Source organism: Mauremys reevesii, linkage group 1, assembly GCF_016161935.1.
Source record: "Mauremys reevesii isolate NIE-2019 linkage group 1, ASM1616193v1, whole genome shotgun sequence".
In the NCBI taxonomy this organism is placed as follows: Eukaryota; Metazoa; Chordata; order Testudines; family Geoemydidae; genus Mauremys; species Mauremys reevesii.
In genome coordinates, this window is record NC_052623.1 from 177,846,437 (window position 1) to 177,867,006 (window position 20,570).

The following is a 20,570-nucleotide window of genomic DNA, read 5'->3' on the forward strand; positions in this document are numbered from 1 at the left end:
GAGTGGGAAAGAATTTATAGCCTAAGATTGGCACTGGCCTTCAAAGCAAGACAAAAGCAAAATTCCTACTCAGAAAATGAAGAAGTCCTTTCTTCCTGACATCTGAGTGCTGAGCTGACATCAGAACTAACAAGATTTCCAGAGTTTCTGCATAGTATTTGGAAAGAGAAGGAACTCAACATCAAATGAACCAAGTTTTAAAATTAATATCCGCATAGTTCCATTGAGGTCATTGTGAGTCATATATACATCACATGGCAGAATTTGGCTTTCAGAATTGATGGCCTCTCTGAATCACTGAACAACAGATGAGAAAACTGCAGAATCTGTGATTAGATTTCCGCTGTGTTTCTTTACTCGCTGTATGTATGCTCCAGTTCACTGGTGGGGTTTATCAAATAATAATAATCATACCCCTAAGGACTTGATTCATTGTTTCATTACTTTAACTGTTTTTCCTCCTTTTTTGCTTTAGTTACTACAATAAAATACAGTTCTTTAAAGAAAGATTGATGGGCAGCAGCCTAGTGGAAGAACTTGTTTTGGAAGCAAAACAAAAACTTTTCACTTGCAGGCCTGGTGAGAGATGATCATGGCAGACAGGTACATGTTTTGTTTGATTCTGTGTTCTATTGAGAAGCTGTTCTGCTCCTCTCATCTAGCTGTTGTGGTGCACAAAGGGGCCTTGATGGTCACTGTAAGTGTAAAAAAAAAGGGCACTGGGGAGTAATTATTTTGCTTGTGATTAGTCTGTATTTGCACAAATAGGAATGTCTGATATCAGACATTTTGCTCATGATTATCTTTACATAATAGTTGCAGCTTGTTAATGCAGTGCTCCTAAGTTTTCATTTTAAAAAGCCATCTCTTGATATTCTTGGATTTCTAGCAGATGATTAGATTATTGGTTTTTAAATTAGATACCACTGAACCCTGACCAGTGATATCTGATCCAAGTCCGTTAATTTGTATTACATTTTCAAAGCAAGTCCTGTCATTAACCTTTTTATCCTCCATCCCTTTCTCTAAAACTATGCCCACATTCTTTCTCAAACATGAAATGTAATAGTGAGTGTAGCAATATGTAGCGTGGAGAGGAGATTTCTCTACAGTCTTAAAAGAAGGGGTGTTAGTGTCTGTCAACTTCTTACTTGATACTGACTGTATGTTCTTACAATGAATGTCAAGTGACTTGAAATTCTCTGTAAGATAAAATAGACAGATGTTTATACAGAAATCTTATAACAATAGATAATAGTTAACACTTCATAGTGTTGTTTTTTTCATTCATAGATCATAGAAATGCAGGACTGGAAGGGACCTCAATAAGTCACCTAGTCCAGTCTCTTGCACTGAGGCAGGATTAAGTATTATCTACACCATCCCTGACAGGTGTTTGTCTAACCCATTCTTAAAAAGCTCCAGTGACAGAGATACCACAACCTCCCTAGGTAATTTGTTCCAGTGCTTAGCTACCCTTATGGTTATAAAGGTTGATTTTTTTTGTCCTCCCCCCCACAATATCTAACCTAAATCTCCGTTACTGCAATTTAAGGCCATTACTTCTTGTCCTGTTCTCAGTGGTTAAGGAGAAGAATTTATCACCCTCCTCTTTATAACAACCTTTTACGTACTTGAAGACTGTTATGTCCCTCCTCGGTATTTTCTTCTCCAGATTAAACAAACCCAATTTTTTTAAATCTTTCCTCAGAGATTATGTTTTCTACATCTTTAATCATTGTTTTTGCTCTCCTCTGGACTTTCTCCAATTTGTCCACATCTCTCCCAAAGTCTAGTGCCCAGAACTGGACACAGTATTCCATCTGAGGCCTTATCAGTGCTGAGTAGAAGGAAGAATTAATTCTTCTGTCTTGCTTATAACACTCCTGCTAATACATCCCAGAATGTTTGCTTTTTTTGCAATGGTATTACATTTCTGAAGGAAAATATGGTGGGCTTACAACTTTGGCCGGGCTTTTAGGCCTAAATTTTGGATAAGCTTGTTTCTAGGCTGTGTTGAACTTTGGTTTAGCTTGTCTGTGTGTATAAGAGGCAGAGAGGAGGGGGACAGAGTGATGAAAGAGTGATGGAAAGTTGCTTCTGTGTGTCAAGGGTGAAAGGAGTCACAGTGGAAAATCTCCAAACAGAACTATTTGTAATTTTCCATGCTTATGAAATATATAACTGCAACAGTAGTGTTAGAAAGGTTGCTGACCGCAAAAGAACAGACAGTGAGTAACAGTAGGGACCTAGTGGGGAATATGCTTGTTTTTGCTTTGGTATTCCAATAAGGTAATTAATACGGAAGTATGTGTAATTACTTGTGTAATGTGTAATGTCTAAATATGTGTAATGTCTGTGGTTTTAACCGTTATAAGCTAGTTAAAGTTTAAACAGGGCAGAGTAGCTTGCCACCTTGCATGGGACTATGCTGACTCTCCTTATTGAGGTTAAAGAATCCTTATTGAGTTTGCAGGAACAAACTATCCTGATGCGTAGAAAGAACAGTAAATATGGCAGGCGACCAGCTTGACTTAACAGTGAAATCCTTGCTGATCTTAAACACACAAAAAAAGAAGCTTACAAGAAGTGGAAGACTGGACAAATGACCAGAGAGAAGTATAAAAATATTGCTCAGGCATGCAGGAGTGAAATCAGGAAGGCCAAATCACACTTGGAGTTGCAGCTAGCAAGAAATATTAAGAATAACAAGAAAGGTTTCTTCAGGTATGTTAGCAACAAGAAGAAGGTCAAGGAAAGTGTTGGCTCCTTACTGAATGAGGGAGGCAACCTAGTGACAGAGGATGTGGAAAAAGCTAATGTACTCAATGCTTTTTTTGCTTCCGTCTTCACGAACAAGGTCAGCTCCCAGACTGCTGCACGGGGCAGCACTGCATGGGGAGGAGGTGACCAGCCCTCTGTGGAGAAAGAAGTGGTTCAGGACTATTTAGAAAAGCTGGACAAGCACAAGTCCATGGGGCCGGATGCGCAGCATCCGAGGGTACTAAAATAGTTGGTGGATGTGATTGTAGAGCCATTGGCCATTATCTTTGAAAACTTATGGCCATTGGTGGAGGTCTCGGATGACTAGAAAAAGGCTAATGTAGTGCCCATCTTTAAAAAAAGGAAAGAAGGAGGATCCAGGGAACTACAGGTCAGTCAGCCTCACCTCAGTCCCTGGAAAAATCATGGAGCAAGTCCTCAAGGAATTGATTCTGAAGCACTCAGAGGAGAGGAAAGTGATCTAGAACAGTCAGCATGGATTCACCAAGGGCAAGTCATGTCTGACTAACCTAATGTCCTTCTATGACAAGATAACTGGCTCTGTGGATGAGGGGAAAGCAGTGGACATGTTATTCCTTGACTTTAACAAAGCTTTTGATATGGTCTCCCATGGTATTCTTGCTGTCAAGTTAAAGAAGTATGGGCTGGATGAATGGACTATAAAGTGGATAGAAAGCTGGCTAGATTGTCAGGCTCAGCGGGTAGTGATCAATGGCTTTGGGCCAAAAGAAATCTGATGAGTTTCAACAAGAACAAGTGCAGAATCCTGCACTTAGGACCGAAGAATACCATGCACTGCTACAGATTAGGAACCGAATGGCTTGGCAGCAGTTCTGCAGAAAAGGACCTAGGGATTACAGTGGATGAGAAGCTGGATATGAGTCAACAGTGTGCCCTTGTTGCAAAGAAAGCTAACGGCATTTTGGGCTGTTTAAGTAGGGGCATTGCCAGCAGATTGAGGGACGTGATCATTCCCCTCTATTCAACATTGGTGAGGCCTCATTTGGAGTACTGTGTCCAATTTTGGGCCCCACACTACAAAAAGGATGTGGAAAATTGGAAAGAGTCCAGTGGAGGACAACAAAAATGATTAGGAGGTTGGAGTACATGACTTATGAGGAGAGGCTGAGGGAACTGGGATTGTTTAGTCTGCAGAAGAGAAGCCTGAGGGGGGATTTGATAGCTGCTTTCAACTACCTGAATGGGGGTTCCAAAGAAGATAAATCTAGACTGTTCTCAGTGGTAGCAGATGACAGAACAAGGAGCAATTGTCTCAAGTTTTAGTGGGGGAGATTTAGGTTGGATATTAAGAAAAACTTTTTCACTAGGAGGGTGGTGAAGCACTGGAATGGGTTACCTAGGGAGGTGGTGGAATCTCCTTCCTTAGATGTTTTTAAGGTCATGCTTGACAAAGCCCTGACTGGGATGACTTAGTTGGGGATTGGTCCTGCTTTGAGCAGGGGATTAGACTAGATGAGCTCCTGAGGTCCCTTCCAACCCTGATATTCTATGATTCTATGATTCCTTGCATATATGCTCGCATAAAATAAAGGTGCCTCAGGCTGATCTGATCCAAACTCAACATGTGGTTGATTTTCCACAACACATTGTTGACTCATATTTAGTTTGTGATTCACTATAACCCCTAGATCCTTTTCTGAAGTACTCCTTCTTCGGCATCATTTCCCAGGTTGTATGTGTGCAATTGATTATTCCTTACTAATCATAGTACTTTGCATTCATTCTTATTTATTTGAAATCATTTCACAAAGGTGGCATGAGAATTTTAGTTCCCAACATTAAAAAAAAACCTGAGGGTTGCTTCCATGCCTGCCTATAGCTCAGCACCACCAGTGACTCCTGGAGAATCATGAGCAGCCTGTTCTTACTGTGGCCCAGTGGTGTTGACATGAGTAGACTTTATGTATTGATTCCCATTGCCTTTCCTTCTGGCTGCTCACAGTCTGTGTCAAAATGAGCAAACTATGCAGTAACCACATTCTGTGCAGACCAATCTGAATGTGTTGAGGAAATAATTACTATTCTAGTAAAGTCACCACTAATGTGTTTCCCCTCAAATACAGAAAGTTAGGCTATAGGCACGTGATCAGTTTAGCATAGGCATTCTCTCAACCAAGATTCTAATAATGGGGGCTTTGGATGAGTACTGTTTTGATTACTTAGCTGAAGCTTCCTCCCACCACCTCCCCAGTGGAAGATCCATTCTTTTCTCAATTCTATGGATTTCCCTGCCATCTGAGCCTCTCCTTGACACCAGGCAACCCTCTATTACCCTCTAGCCTGTTCACCATGGGCCCTTCTCCCATTGGTGTCACTCCAACCTTCCATTCTCTCCCAGCACCGGTTCACTACTTGCCCCTTTACAGAAGCAAAGGGACTGGGAATGGCAGACAACTGTAGGAGGAAAAGGGAATTGGAGTAGTCTTAGAGACACAGAAAGGGTAAAGAGAAGAATGGATATAAAGAAAAACCGAGCAAATGACCAAAAATTGAAGGAGATAATGGAAAAGGGGAGATAGAATCAATGAAAGTGTGAAATAAAAAGGATAAAGTAATAAAAGAGAATGAAGTCACACCTTCCATGTTAGAAAAAAGTTGTTAACCACAAGTACACTGCATTTTATATTTTCGAAGCATTGTTTGCGTTCATACATTCTGAGGTTGACACAAATCAATGTTAGTCATTTTTATTTATTCCGTGAAATGTGGGCCATTATATGTATCATTTTAGTGCTTTGCTGCTATAAAAGATCAAACGTTCTCCCTGTGACCTTATCATTTATTGGTATGACCATCACAGCATTGATACACCATTTAGCTGTGACTGAAAATTTTATTCTATTCAGTTATTTGGGATTTGGCAGAATATGCTAAAATTAGACATTCAGTGCAACACTACTATGGGATTATCATTCACTAGTTACATTTAATTCAATATGTGCAAAGAGCTAGGGTCAAGATTTTTAAAGGTATTTAGGCATTATTGTGCTCTGTGTGGCAATGCCTATCTGCTTTAGGTGCTTTAAATCTCATTGTCAAAAGAGATTTGGGTATTTCAGATGGCAATGTCAATGGGATTTTGGCTCCTAAGTGTCTCAATCACTTTTTAAATGAGCTTTAGGCTCCTAAATATGCGAGGCATTGCAATGCTGAGCTCAGCAAAGCCTCAAATACCTTTAAAAATCTGGACCTAGGTTTTCAGATGAACGCATTGGCCATTGCTCTGACCTTATCTGAACACCCATAAGGGAAGCAGGGATGAAATTCTGTCCCCAGTGAAGTCAGTGAAGCTGGTATTTTACTCTGGGGATTGAACATGAATTGGATGTCAAGTCAGTTGTATGTGCCTATGCAGAGCTCATTGTAGGAATAGCACCCAATTTTGGAATTTTGTCCCAAAATACATATTGTATCATATCTCAGATGTCCACACCACATATTTTCATTTTTGTAATATAACACTTAAATGAATAAATTATATTTATGTACATTCAAAGTAAGCTAAATTAACCTTTAACATTTTGATTTAATAGTCTGATACTCTGCCTCCCCAGGAAATTAAAAATTACTGCCACCTCTGAAAACTTGTCATTATCAACAATATGCATCTACTGCAAAGAAGGAAGGCCCAATCCTGCAAACATTTATGCATGTGCTTAACATTAAGTACAAGTAGCCCTATGAAATCAGTCGCAGTAGCCACCTGCTTCAAGTTAAGCAAGTGCACCAGTGTTTGCAGGATCGAAGTGTATGGGGCCATATTTCCAGGAACCTATTTTCTAATAAAAAACATTAAGGAGATCATTGTCATAGCTATCCTGTACTATATTCTTTGTCTTCTCAACTCAATTATTTAAAGCCTTATTCTTTAAACATCTTGATCATTACGAGTCTTAGTTGATTAATAGCACCAGGTTCTGCAACCTTCAGCCCAATGTTAAGCTTTTTACACTTCATATCATAGCTATAAACACTTCTTCCTTTTCCAAGTTCATCAATATTTGATTTATCACATAAAACAAAATGGTAAAGACTCCACTCCAACACACACTGCATACTTAAAAGGCATCTCAGGGTAGTAAATCAACTTCATTTTACATGTTTTTAAAGTTTCTTCATATTTTTATTTCTGTATTCTATTCTTGGAATAAATTGTCACCAATGTACCACACAGCTTCTTTTTGTGAGGATAACTAATTTGACAATAGATCGAGCCTGTGTATTTGTTTACTTTATGTGTTCAAAATAACCATAAGAGATACCATCACTGGGGGGACATCTTTCAACTGATTACTGCATGACATGTTTTTTATCCTTAGCATAGAAGATAAGTTACTGATTTCATTTTTTCTTGTACATAGTTGAAAATCTCTTTTGCAAATTAAGGCGGTACTGTGGATTGTCAACATTTTTTTAATATAAAAATCCTGGTACTTCATGTAGTTTCAGATATTGACCACTGAGGGGCCAGATCCACAAAGGGGCTTAGGCTCTTACACCCAAATTTAGGTGCATAAGCAGTGATGTAGTGGTAAGAAAAAGTGGGTAAACTTACCTTACTGATGTTCCAGGCCAGGCCATGGCATGGTAGGCACTCAGGGTGTGCAGTATCAGTAAAAGAGTGGTTAATTTGTAAGTATAATAGTAGATGAAACAAGCAACACTGTGTATGGGAACTGCTCAGCTTCAGAAACCAAACTCAGATTTGTTGAGGAAACAATTAAGTCCATATTCTTTTAAATGGTCCACACATATGGTCAGTCAATCCACATAGGCAGTAGCACTGGATGGCTCACTGTGGTTTTTACAGGCCACAATTTCCATGACTGATCTCTCTTGCTGAGCATAACCAGCTAGTAGATAATGTGCACATCAGTTGTGGTGGTCATGCAGCCAGTTCTTGCTTACCACTGAAGAATAGGAGTTAGTAAAAGCTTTATTCCTTAAATGAGAAATGGGTAAACAATATATTCCCCAAATGAGAATTGGATTAACTTAATTTAGCCATATTTACCCTTGACTATCCTATTGTGCCTACATCCCAATTTTAGACACCATTGTGTGCCACAGAAGCCCTACTCTGGTGCCACCTAATCCTGGAGGGCCTAAACCAGGGGTTGGCAACCTCTGGCACGCAGCTCGCCAGGGTAAGCCCCCTGGCGGGCCAGGCCAGTTTGTTTACCTGCCACGTCGGCAGGTTTGGCGGACCGCTCCCGCTGGCTGCAGTTCGCTGTCCCAGGCCAATGGGAGCCGCGATCAGCCGAACCTGCTGATGCGGCAGATAAACAAACTGGCCCGGCCCGCCAGGGGGCTTACCCTGGCAAGCCGCGTGCCAGTGGTTGCCAACCCCTGGCCTAAACTCATTTGGTGCCTAAGTGTCTGTCTCTGAACATGCACACTGCTGCCTCACTCTAAGCATCAGGATACCTATCTCACACTTAGCCCCAGCATGATCCTCATTCTAGGAGAACATAGATTTTCCTCCATCTGTCTTCCCTACAGGGCCTGATCTGGTAGATGTGCTCAGAGCACGATCAACTCTACACAAATCATCCTCCAGTGCAGAAAGAGGCAGATAACTGCCTTATAACCTTTAATGCTGAGGTTAGGGTGCTCACATAGGATATCGGAGATCCTGGTTCAATTTCCCTTTCTGCCTGATCAGAAGTGATTTGAACAGGGATCTCCCACCTCTTAAGTGAGTCCACTAACCACTGGATTAGGGGATATTCTGATGTGAGTCTTTCTCAGTCTCTTTTGTTGAAGTCATTCCACTATACTTAAATATTAATTGGGTCTGTGAGGCTTTTGTGGATCGCATTCTAGGCACCCATCTCTCTCTCCATTTCTTGTATAGGTGCCAAGGCTCCCTAACTAAGGCTTTGTGGATCCTAATGATTCTCAAGGGGCCTAAAATTGGACACTGCAGAGCCTAAATTCCTTAGTTGACCTGGGCCTGAGAACAGCTTCTTTAAAAAGTTTACGTTATTAAAATCACTGTGAACTTTAGTGACCTTCTGATACATATTCATATTAATCTAAGGAAAATAAAATATTCAAATCAAGTTTTATCATCGACAATAGTTTTTTTATTGCAATCAGTGTCAGTAATGTTGTCTTTTTATTTTTTACTTTTGGTAGACTTTGTAGTTAAAGAAAAATTCCAAATGGTTCACTAGTAGATAACGAAATTACCTGCATTTTCTTTTATTTTGCTTTTTCTTCTAATGGAAAATACTACCACATGCATTTTCCCCACAAGTGCTAGCACACTAAGATATGCAAATGTATACCACTGCACATCTTTTTGATAAACAAAATAGTTTTCATCAGTCTATTGAGGTTATATTTGTATTTTAAAATGTTTTTCTTACCAAGATTAACGAAAATATTCATTTTAAAAATCTTAATATTAAATTCATAATATGGAGGCAAGCTGATCACTTACTTAATTTTATTTTAAGGATAATTTGATATTTGTAAAACTGACCGAGTGGTATACAGGCAAATTCATAAATACCCTTTCAAATGTCAAAATGAGTTTGATTTTATTGGTTTTGTACCCTTTTTATTCCACCAATACATTTCCCAATAGATAGTATTTATTAGACTATCTTTAAAACAGAAATTGTTAGTAATATTGTTGAAAAGTTAATTTCAGTTTCTTAATTCTGAGTATTCCTGCTGGGGAGCCTGAATCTCTGGATTATACCCATACAGTCAGAGAACAAAACATTCCATGTTACCTGGGTTAACGGATGGATTTAGAATGTTGAGCATTCACAATAAATGGCTAATGAACAAGCTAAAACCCAAGTGTTGTTTGAAACTGTTTGCTATTTCTACAAATAACAAATATTTTTAAACAATTACCATCTGTTAGGCAAGTCACACACAGAATATTAAATGAATTAAATATTCATCATGAATTCATCCATATGCACTCAAGTACTTAACCCTTCTCTCTGTGACTTGACATATACAGAACTTTATTTATATGGCAATCGTTACTATACATCTCATTGGCATCTTGTTTTCAATTGTTTGTTCAAGAATAAAACACTTAAAATAGATTGTATTTCTTCTTATTAATGCTGCTTGTAATCTAAATTATTGCTTTATTATAGAGATGGGCCTGAGGCACAAAGTTGAGATCTGGATCTGAAGTAACCTCAAATTGTAGGGTTTAGGGGTTTAGCCTTCTCAATTAATGACATTAGATATTTATCAAACATGTTATGGATATTTATTTTGGAATACTCAAAGTATTCACATTTTACTTTAAATTCAGTTTTATATAAAATGATTAGGGCAAAATCCTCCTCTTACTGACAGGAGCGGCCATAGTGATATGGAAGAATTGAAATTATGGTTCAGGAGCCTTCCTGCTGTACAGGGCAACATTATAAAGGGGAGTCTGGATACACAGTGTTGCTATGAAAAAAGCAACGTGAACCCCTGTTTACAGTGTGCCTGACCACACTTCAAGTATACAGATCACATCTCCTTGGGGTTATGGTGTGTCTGTAGTCATGGGTGGTAGGTATAGGAGGCCAGGGCAGGCTAAGCCTCCCCAAACAAAAAGTGTGCTGACCCATGGCCTTTGGAGCAGCGCTGCCGAAATGACACCCACCCGTGCTCCATTCTGAGGCCCCGCTCCCGCTTGTCCTCTTCCCGACATGGCCTGCCTGCACTGTTCCTCTTCCCACTCCTGCTCCCCCTGTTCCCGGGGGGGCTGGGAGAGGGGGCGGAGAGGCACAAGTGGTAGGTGGAGGGGGCCATGTGTGAAGGGGCAGAGCAGGAGTGGGGCTTCGGGTGTAGTGGTAGTGTAGTGTGGGTGGGGCCTTGGGGGCAGGGCCGGCTCCAGGCCCCAGCACGCCAAGCGCGTGCTTGGGGCGGCATGCCACGGGGGGCACTCTGCCGGTCGCCGGGAGGGCGGCAGGTGGCTCCGGTGGACCTCTCGCAGGTGTGCCTGCGGATGCCCCACCGGAGCTGCGGGACCAGCGGACCCTCCGCAGGCACGTCTGCAGGAGGTCCACCGGAGCCGCGGGACTGGCGACCGCCAGAGCGCCTCCCGCGGCATGCCGCCGTGCTTGGGGCGGCGAAATTGCTAGAGCCGCCCCTGCTTGGGGGGAAGATGCTGAGGAAGGGTGGGCCTCATGGCGGAGCAGGGGGGTGAAGCCATGGTCCAAGCACCAGTACCCCCCCACCCTACTAATAAGGAGTTTCTGGCACTCATGCCTAGCCTCCCTAAATGCAGGAGATGGAGTTATTCGCTGCCCATGTCTGTAGGTGCATGTAACCATGTCCTATGCTGCTGGTACATCTATGAACTTGGGCAAGGAGAGTCATAGGCATTCCTGGTCCTTCTTTCTTTCCCTGGTACATCCATACAACATACATTGGGATTTGGTCCAAAGCTCATACTGTGCTGGGACACTAATATCTATCAATTGGTCATAGAGGGATTTGTACCAATTTCAATAATTTAGTTGGGAAAAGAATGTTTTTGCCTCTATGAATTTTTTCCCCTTTACTTCAAAATATAAAAAAACTCAAAACCATTTTGTGTTTTTTTTAGTTTTTAGCAGTCAACAAATGAAATAATTGCCCTCAAAATGATAAAAATCAAAACGTTTTCAGCCTGAAATTGCCAAATACTGCACAATTTTCAGTTCTCTGACAAAAATTAAAAATAATTTAGTCAAAAACCCAATTTTCCTCAGAAAAAAAGTTTTGACAGTTTTCAACCAGCACTATAAATTAATTTGAAAACATGCTTTTAGTTTAACTAGTGAAGCTTTCTGTGTGGACCACTGCTATCTGAGATGTGACTGTGGCACAGGTAGGCATACCTGACCTATCTTTCATCTAGCTAACATGAAAAACAATAGTAGTGAAGCTGTGGCTGCCTGGGCTATACAAGTCCATTTGGGACCCTGGGTTTGTACTCAAGTGGCTAGCCCATGCTACCACTTATGCTTCACTGCTATTGTTATTAGAGCTAGCTAGATAAAAGCTAGGTCTGGATGTTTACATGTGCTGCAGTCAACTTTAGATTGCAGTGTAGACATAAGCTGAAACTCAAAAAACATCCTCACAATAATTTGCTTAAATAGCTGTAGTATTTACAACATAAAGTTTGCAAATCAGCAAACATAATTATCTTGAAGAAAAGCATTAGTGACCTCCCGGAAAGGCAGACCTTATACTAGAGGAATTGCACTCCACCATATGGTCTAACAGAGAAGAGATCTTAGTACAGATAATTCCACCTGATTAAAAACATCCCAAAGAAATCAGAGGGCATCAAGCACTCCTGCTGCTACAGACTGTAAACCTGATATATTTGTGTTTTAAATAAAGTACAAGTTAAAATAAAAAGGCTTATTGCTAACATACAAGTCTTTGAGCAGTAGGAAATTAACAGATGAGGAACAAAAAGCAAAGTACATGTTGACCTGGGATAAAGAGATAGCTGCATTGTTAACAGAGGTAGTCAATTTGGCAGATGGTGGAATCATCTTAGATAAGTACAAGAGAATCATTTCAAAATTCTCTGGCAGTGGTATCTGATCTCTTCCTAACTTCTGAAGATTTATGGGACTGTCACCAATGGATGTTCACAAGACTGTGACACAAACATGTTAATTCCTTGATTTTACTGCTCCAAAACTGACCCTTTGCATTCAGTATCTCCTTTTATACCTCAGCAGTAACAGTGGTAACTCTCCCATTGGATTCCACAGGTTTTCTCCTGGGATTACTGGGTAAGAAGGGTTATACAATGTCAAAAAAAAAAAGGTAAAATGACTTCTGAACTTCCAGTGGTGGATCAAGTTGCTACAGCAACCTAATAGAAAAAGCCAAAATAAGCCAATAATAAGCTGCATGATCAGGATATGGGTTCCACTAGCCAGGAAAAAATATAACATATCTGAAATGACGGGTAGGAGCGAGAATATCTTGAAACTTGTCTCCCTTCTTAGAGTAGTCAAAAACTGAATGTTCCAAAACATAAAATCCAAAGGTACTTAATGCCTCCTTCTTCTGCAATGGACTTTTCATATTGTCGCCAACCATCTTTTGAAGGCCTCTTATTGTATTGGACTCCAGAGCCACCTCACTGTCTCTATGGAGCACTGAAGCTATAGTTTGTAACAGATATAAATGCTATATATTTTATTGAATCTGTAAACAAAATATGTAGTGAATAAACACAATGGAAGACACACCAGAGATTAATATCATCTTTTAAATCAAAGAGTAGCAAAATGAAAGCCCATATGAAAAGAGGATTTTTCATTCAGACAATCCTAAATTGCAAGTTACGGAAATCATTCTCAAATTTTTGCATACGGTGTGGACAATTTCTCATCTATCCATGGCTGCTTCCCCCCTCAGCCTCCTAATTCCATATCTATTGGGCAGCAGTTATACTGCTTGGTTAAACAAGACCGTAAGATTAGAACAGTTCAGTGGCGGCATATTTAATATAAACTCACTTTAATGCAAATGGTTTGGTTGCTTGATTACATTATTTCATTTTTATCTGTCTATTTATATCCTCTATCTGGGTATAGAACTTCAAATTTATTGGTACTTAATTCCTCTCATTGATTGTAGCCTCAATTAATCTTATATCTCCAGGTCACTTTGTAGTTTTCTGTTCTTCTCCATGTTTGTGATCCCTTCAGTTTTGCTGTTCGCTGCAAGTTTGAACATGGTTGAATTGCCTCCAAAGACACTCCTAATAAAAACAGGAATCGGGCACTCATGGGACTTGAGAGAGATTCTTGGTTCATTTGTTTTTAGTTTAATTGGACACAATTTTCCTGGAAACCCTAAAAGAGGATTGGACTGGACCACGAATATCAGGAATTGTCAATGCTTTAATGATGGCAGCTGTTTCATCACTTTGGCAGAATCAGCTCCATGAACAAAACTTCTTTGCATAGAACAGCTTGAGAATCACTGATCACTGATGTTTTGTCTATGGTATATGCTTCAAACTTGCAGTGTACAGTAGGGATTGACAAAAGAGAAGACTTTACTGGAAGATTTTGTGGAGTGCAAGAAAGGAAAATATTTGAAAAATCATGACCAATCTGTCAGCAACTACATTATTTTAAATATATATTTACCTTAGATTACAATGTGACCTCAGTGACTGTACTGTTTCCTAGAAGACATAACTTCTGTATCATTTTTTAAATAAATTTCAGTAGAAATTTCAGATGCATCATGAGGAGGTATATAAGAAAAATATGAAGAATAAAATAAAGAACTCCACATGGATTTCAACAATGTCCACCCTACCATCAATCTTAGCCTGGACCAGTCCACACAAGAGATCCACTTCCTGGACACTACAGTGCAAATAAGTGATGGTCACATAAACACCACCCTATACGAGAAACCAACTGACTGCTATACTTACCTACATGCCTCCAGTTTCCACCCAGGACACATCACACAATCCATTGTCTACAGCCAAGCCCTAAGATACAACCGAATTTGCTCCAATCCCTCAGACAGAGACAAACACCTACAAGATCTTTATCAAGCATTCTTAAAACTACAATACTCACCTGGGGAAGTGAGGAAACATATTGACAGAGATAGACAGGTACCCAGAAGTCACCTACTACAGGACAGGCCCAAAAAGGAAAGTAACAGAACACCACTGGCCATCACATACAGCCCCCAGCTACAACCTCTCCAGCACATCGTCAACGATCTACAATCTATCCTGGAAAACAATCCCTCACTCTCACAGACCTTGGGTGGCAGGCCAGTCCTCGCTTACAGACAGCCCCCCAGCCTGAAGCAAATACTCACCAGCATCTACACACCACACCACACCACAGAAACACTCACTCAGGAACCAATCCCTGTAACAAAACTTGTTGCCTACTTCATCCCCATATCTACTCTAGCGACACCATCAGAGGACCCAACCACATCAGCCACACCATCAGGGACTCACTCACCTGCACGTCTACTAAGGTGATATATGCCATCATGCGCCAGCAATGCCCCTCTGCCACGTACATTGGCGAAACTGGATAGTCTCTACATAAAAGAATAAATGGACACAAATCAGACATCAGGAATGGTAACATACAAAAGCCAGTAGGAGAACACTTCAATCTTCCTGGACATTCTATAACAGATTTAAAAGTAGCCATACTTAAACAAAAAATCTTCAGAAACAGACTTCAAAGAGAAACTGCAGAACTAAAATTCATTTGCAAATTTAACACTATTAATTTGAGCTTGAATAGGGACTGAGAGTGGCTGGCTCACTACAAAAGCAACTTTCTCTCTCCTGGAATTGACACCTCCTCATCAGTTATTGGGAGTGGACTACATCCACCCTGATTGAATTGGCCCTGTCAACACTGGTTCTCCACTTGTGAGGTAACTCCTTTGTCTTCATGTGTCAATATAATAATGCCTGCATCTGTAATTTTCACTCCATGCATCTGAAGAGGTGGGTTTTTTACCCATGAAAGCTTATGCCCAATTAAATCTGTAAGTCATTAAGGTGCCACCAGACTCCTTGTTGTTTAAGTAACTTTTCTGTCAGTCTCACCTTTATGTTTACAATGAGAAAATTCTACTAGAAGCTGGAATCATTTTATGGGTAGTCTAGTAGTGTCAATAGCTAACATAACTAATCAGAAAATGTATGGAGATGGTAACAAAGGTGTGTTGACCATAGAGCTAACTGCTAATTTCAAGAACATTAATAGCACTATTTTCACAATGCGAGCTTTATGTTGGATTATTGCTGATATCCTAAGGATAACACTGCTGCTCAGTAATAGTCTTTCTGTGTATGTTTTTGTGGCATAATGTAGATGGCATGACCCAACAATAACTTTTATGACTTAAAAAAAAACACATTGTACCAATGACATGGTGTTCCATCTATTGGTCAACGTATTACCAAATACATCTAACCTGGATTCTCCAGTTTAGATCTGGAGAGATTCAATTGGAATACTCTATCCTCTCCTACATCTAACATGCACCATAAGCCACTTACCCTTATGTCTAAGAAATAGCAGGGGGTCATATGAAAGAAAAGGAAAGTTGCTCAAGGTCAACTGGATCTATCAGAATAAATGTCTGCAGGTTCACATATGTCAACTCTCTTTTTCCTGCTTCTTCAGAGCACTTGCATGGTACTCTAAGTGGCAAAGGGAATTGAAGGCAGCTACAGCCAACTGTTACATGGTTTTGTACCAATATTCAGATCCTAATAGAGGGCATGTGCACAGCCAACAATGGTCACTGCTATGCAAAAGATGCTAGGATTTGAAATATGCAGGTTGCACATTCCTAAGGGTGTGATTGCAAAAGTAATATACTCTGCAAACTGAAGTTACAGCTGAAAAGTCATCCTTTTTTAACCATATGGGGCTTACTCCCATTGACATCAATATGCTTTCACACACTAAAATCTCAAAGGCAGAAGGGTCCAATTCTGATTTAACTTATACTAGTGTATCTCAGTTGACTTCCAATGAGTTAATATTTTCAGTAGTGTATGTGAGATCAGAATCAAATCCATAATTTCCATCAGAAAACTTAGTGTCAATAGTTCAAAATAAAAAATTCCCTCCTCCAGCTGGGGAACTCCTGCAGGATGTTTCTGACCTTTCTACGGGTTCACTTTCTTCCCTTATTTTATTTTGCTTTTAATTTGCCTCTCAAGAAAATTGAAAATGAACATATAGGATTTATTTTCCAAGTAATTGGTGCCCCAGTGGGCTAAATTTATATTAGTGAATTTCTAGAAAATTACTCATCTTGGAAAAAAATAAGACAAGTTCCAAAGGCTGAAAAGATATTCTTCATGCTAAATATCATCATGAATATTAAAATATGGGTAGGTAAATAAATCAGCTACTCTTGTACATTCATCCATCTACAGTAAATAAAATGTTATAAAAATGCTTTCCACGTGTTAGTCAGTCGAGAACCACCTACATGAAGCCACTTAAATATCTCCATTAAATATTGCATTTTCTATATTCAGCATTGCATAAAGGTTCACAGTATATAGTATGTTGGAAAGGCATTCAACATGTCTGCATGTTGGACAAACATAAACCAAATTATGTCAGGCACATATTCTCTATACCAGAAACACCATAACCAGCAACAAAAGCAGATGACAGATAACACCTGGATTCTGCTGTCTGCCAAGCATTCTAGAGATGTGACTCATGAGACCTTTACAATGATTTACACTGTGGAGGGACCTGGGCAGGATGTCACAGGGCATGGCCTCCATGCATTCATTTTTGGTCAGCCTGCCCAGATTAACAGGATCTTGGATTGTAATTTAGGCTGTTAAATATGCATTTTAACACAGTTCAGATGAAATGTAATATGAATATTACTTCCTATGTATAATTTTATTTCAAATATTTGACCTTAATATTACTTCAGTGGCCTTATTTTTCATCTAAATTCTGTATGGTTTGGGTTTTTTAAAGAGAGATACTGGATGGAAAAAGAAAAAAATGGAAAATATTTGGAATTTCCACCTTTCAGCAAAATCTTTCCCACTTGTAATCTCCATACAAACAGTACAAATCTTCACACACTCATATACTTCTTATGAATGAATCCTTACCTAAAGTGTGTGCATTTAATTAAGGTGAGTTACACATGGACTTCTTCAACTCATGCACACTGCCATAGGATCCTGCAATCCTTACTTACAGAGATAGGACTAGAATGCAAAGGTTCAAGGATTCTAGCCTGCTGCTCATTCCTTTAATCAATGTAGCTTCTCAGGCAGTGGCGTCTCATCTTCTTAACCCACTGTTTTGTGTCCCATATTTTTAAATGTGTTTACATGTTGTTAGCCTTTAAATTTAAATGAATTGGCAAATTTAGATTAAGCTAAAACTGCTTCAGAACCACTCTGTGATTAGCAGGGAAAACCAATAGCTCTGGGCATTGTACACCCATCATTCTAAAAGGTAACTTGAACAAAGAAATATAATAGCATTTCCCATTGTGTATGCCCTGGAAACATTTCAGTGACCATTAATAAAAAACTATGGATGCAATTTCCTTTAAACTTAGCTGGTTCCATAGATCTCAGTGAGATCTGGCACACAACTGATATTTGCACAAAATTATATCAGTTGTGCATTCATAAAATGTATCCTCACAATATATAGGATGGATAATGTTTTTGTAGGGAGCAGGGTGGGTGTGTTTGTTTAAAACATACAGTTAACCCATGAACATCTAAATGTAGTTTGCTGAAAAATTCCGAAACACATCCTTTTGTGCAGACACCAAGCATAAGAAATTTTAGCTCAAAATGCATTTCTTTGCAAAGCCCACGGAAAACAGAAAAGGAGGGAAGTGTTAGTTCCATTACAAGTTACTGCGGAACTATAGGTGTGCTTCTGAAAACTGGAATGCTCTTTCAGTACCAAATATGCTTTTAGGGCTTGTCTATGTGGCAGGTTATTGTACGGCTAACCAGAGACTGAATCTACAATGCGCCAGTTTGTCGTGAAGTAGCATCCCACATGGAGGCAGTGAAAACCCCCGTCTACTGTGCAGTAGTATGCTAAGCCTCTCTCCAGGACTTTCACTGTAGCAGTATCCGCATTTGTCTTTACTGTGCAGCAAACTGGTGCACTGTAGATTCATACCTTGGCTTGCCACACAGTAATGGCCTTATGTTCCTAACTTTAGGCATTCAAGTTTTAACATTTTGGCCATAATGAATATCAGAAACATAGAAATTGCTATACCAGAATGGAGTAATAGTGGGCTGTTGCAGAGGAAAGCATGATTCCCACCCCAACTTTTTCGTGTAATACTCTTCCAGGAGGGGTTCATTGACTGCAGTAACACAGCAGTCCTATATTGAGCATGGAAATGGAAGTATACTTGTGTAAGTGTCTCCACGGGCCAGAGTTAGGGAATGTTGGCCAGTGGGGTGTGTGCATGTAGGGGAGAGGAAGGGGAAGGAGGTAGAAAGCTTTCACTCCCATTACTAGTGCTGTACGAATGTTTTTAGTATACTACTACACTCTGGCCTGGGGTCATTCTGGCACCTTTCATGAGCACCATTATAAATACACTTTAAATAAAAATTGTGTCTATAAATCATTTTTGTCACTGGAGAACATAAAAGAAGATTATAGTTTTTTTCCACAGCCGAAAGGAGGGGCGAGGAACCATGGCTATAAAGTCACCTCTGTTTCTACTTTCTATTCTAATCCAGTATGCCTTTCATTTTGCAGGCTAGCAATTGATTCAGTTAGGCACTAGCTTTGTTGGTATAACATAAGAGACTTTGACATTCAGGGTTAAACTCTGGACCCGTGCACAAAGCCTGATTAATTAGGCTTTGCAAAGTGGATCACATTGGATACAGGGAAGTGGGGATAGAAGACAAAAAATTTTCCTTTCCGGAATACAGAATTTCAGCAGCCATTCCACAGCTGCTTCTACAGCCCATAGAAGCATGGATCCAGAACTATCTTGCTGACAGCCCTTTCCCTTCCTTTCTGCACTAAGATTGTCTTGATTCAGGAAAGAATGTGCCTCCACATAATCTCAATGTAACATGCTCCCGCAGCCTGGTAGAACTTTGGCTTTTCCACTACTTTCTCTTCCACTGCATTTAGATCCTTCTGCTCTTTCATAACCCCTTGCAGCCCAAACTCCACAGTTACTTAGGCCTGGTCTACACTACGCATTTATACCGAATTTAGCAGCATTAAACTGAATTAACCCTGCACCCGTCCACACAACAAAGCCCTTTATATCGCTATAAAGGGCTCTTAATACCGATATCTGTAATCCTCCCCGATGAGGGGAGTAGCGATGAAATCGGTATTGCCATGTCGGATTAGGGTTAGTGTGGCCGCAATTCGACGGTATTAGCCTCCAGGTGCTATCCCACAGTGCACCATTGTGTCCACTCTGGACAACAATCTGAACTCGGATGCACTGGCCAGGTAGACAGGAAAAGCCCTGCAAACTTTTGAATTTCATTTCCTGTTTGCCCAGAGTGGAGCGCCGATCAGCACAGATGACCATGCAGTCCCAGAATCCCAAAAAAGCTCCAGCATGGACCGTACAGGAGATACTGAATCTGATCTCTGTATGGGGAGATGAATCTGTTCTATCAGAACTCCATTCCAAAAGACAAAATGCCAAAGTATTTGAAAAAATCTCCAAGATAGGCAGAGGCCACAACAGGGACTCAACACAGTGCTGCATGACAAGTGTAATGGAAAGCCAAAGAATCAAGTGAACGCTCACGGAGGGAGGGAGGGGGGACTGAGGACTCTAGCTATCCCACAGTTCCCGCAGTCTCCGAAAACCATTTGCATTCTGGGCTGAGCTCCCAATGCCTGAAGGGTCAAAAACATTGTCGCGGGTGATTCAGGGTATATGTCATCAGCCCCCTCGTGAAAGAAAAGGGAAAAATCCGTACCTCGCCTTTTTTCAATGTCATCGTATGTCTACTGGATGCTGCTGGCAGACGCAGTGCTGCAGTGCTACACAGCAGCATCCCCTCCCCTTCTCTTCCCGATGGCAGACGGTGCAATAGGACTGGTATCCGCCGTCATCATCCCATGAGTGCTCCTGGCTGGCCTCGGTGAGGTCAACCGGGGGCGCCTGGGCAAAAATGGGAATGACTCCTGGTCATTCCCTTCTTTAAGCTTTGTCTCCTGGAGATTCAGTCCTGCCTGGAATATCATAGC

General features: G+C 40.4%; 1 long non-coding RNA gene across 1 annotated transcript in view; it reads left to right on the forward strand.

The window, feature by feature from the left end:
- The first annotated feature begins 270 nt into the window (after window positions 1–270).
- LOC120395256 overlaps window positions 271–20,570 on the forward strand; it is a 28,953-nt gene continuing 8,653 nt past the window's right edge. Inside the window, exons 1-2 of the long non-coding RNA XR_005592547.1 lie at window positions 271–362; window positions 476–603. This is a non-coding gene — a long non-coding RNA (uncharacterized LOC120395256). The remainder of the gene's footprint in view (window positions 363–475; window positions 604–20,570) is intronic.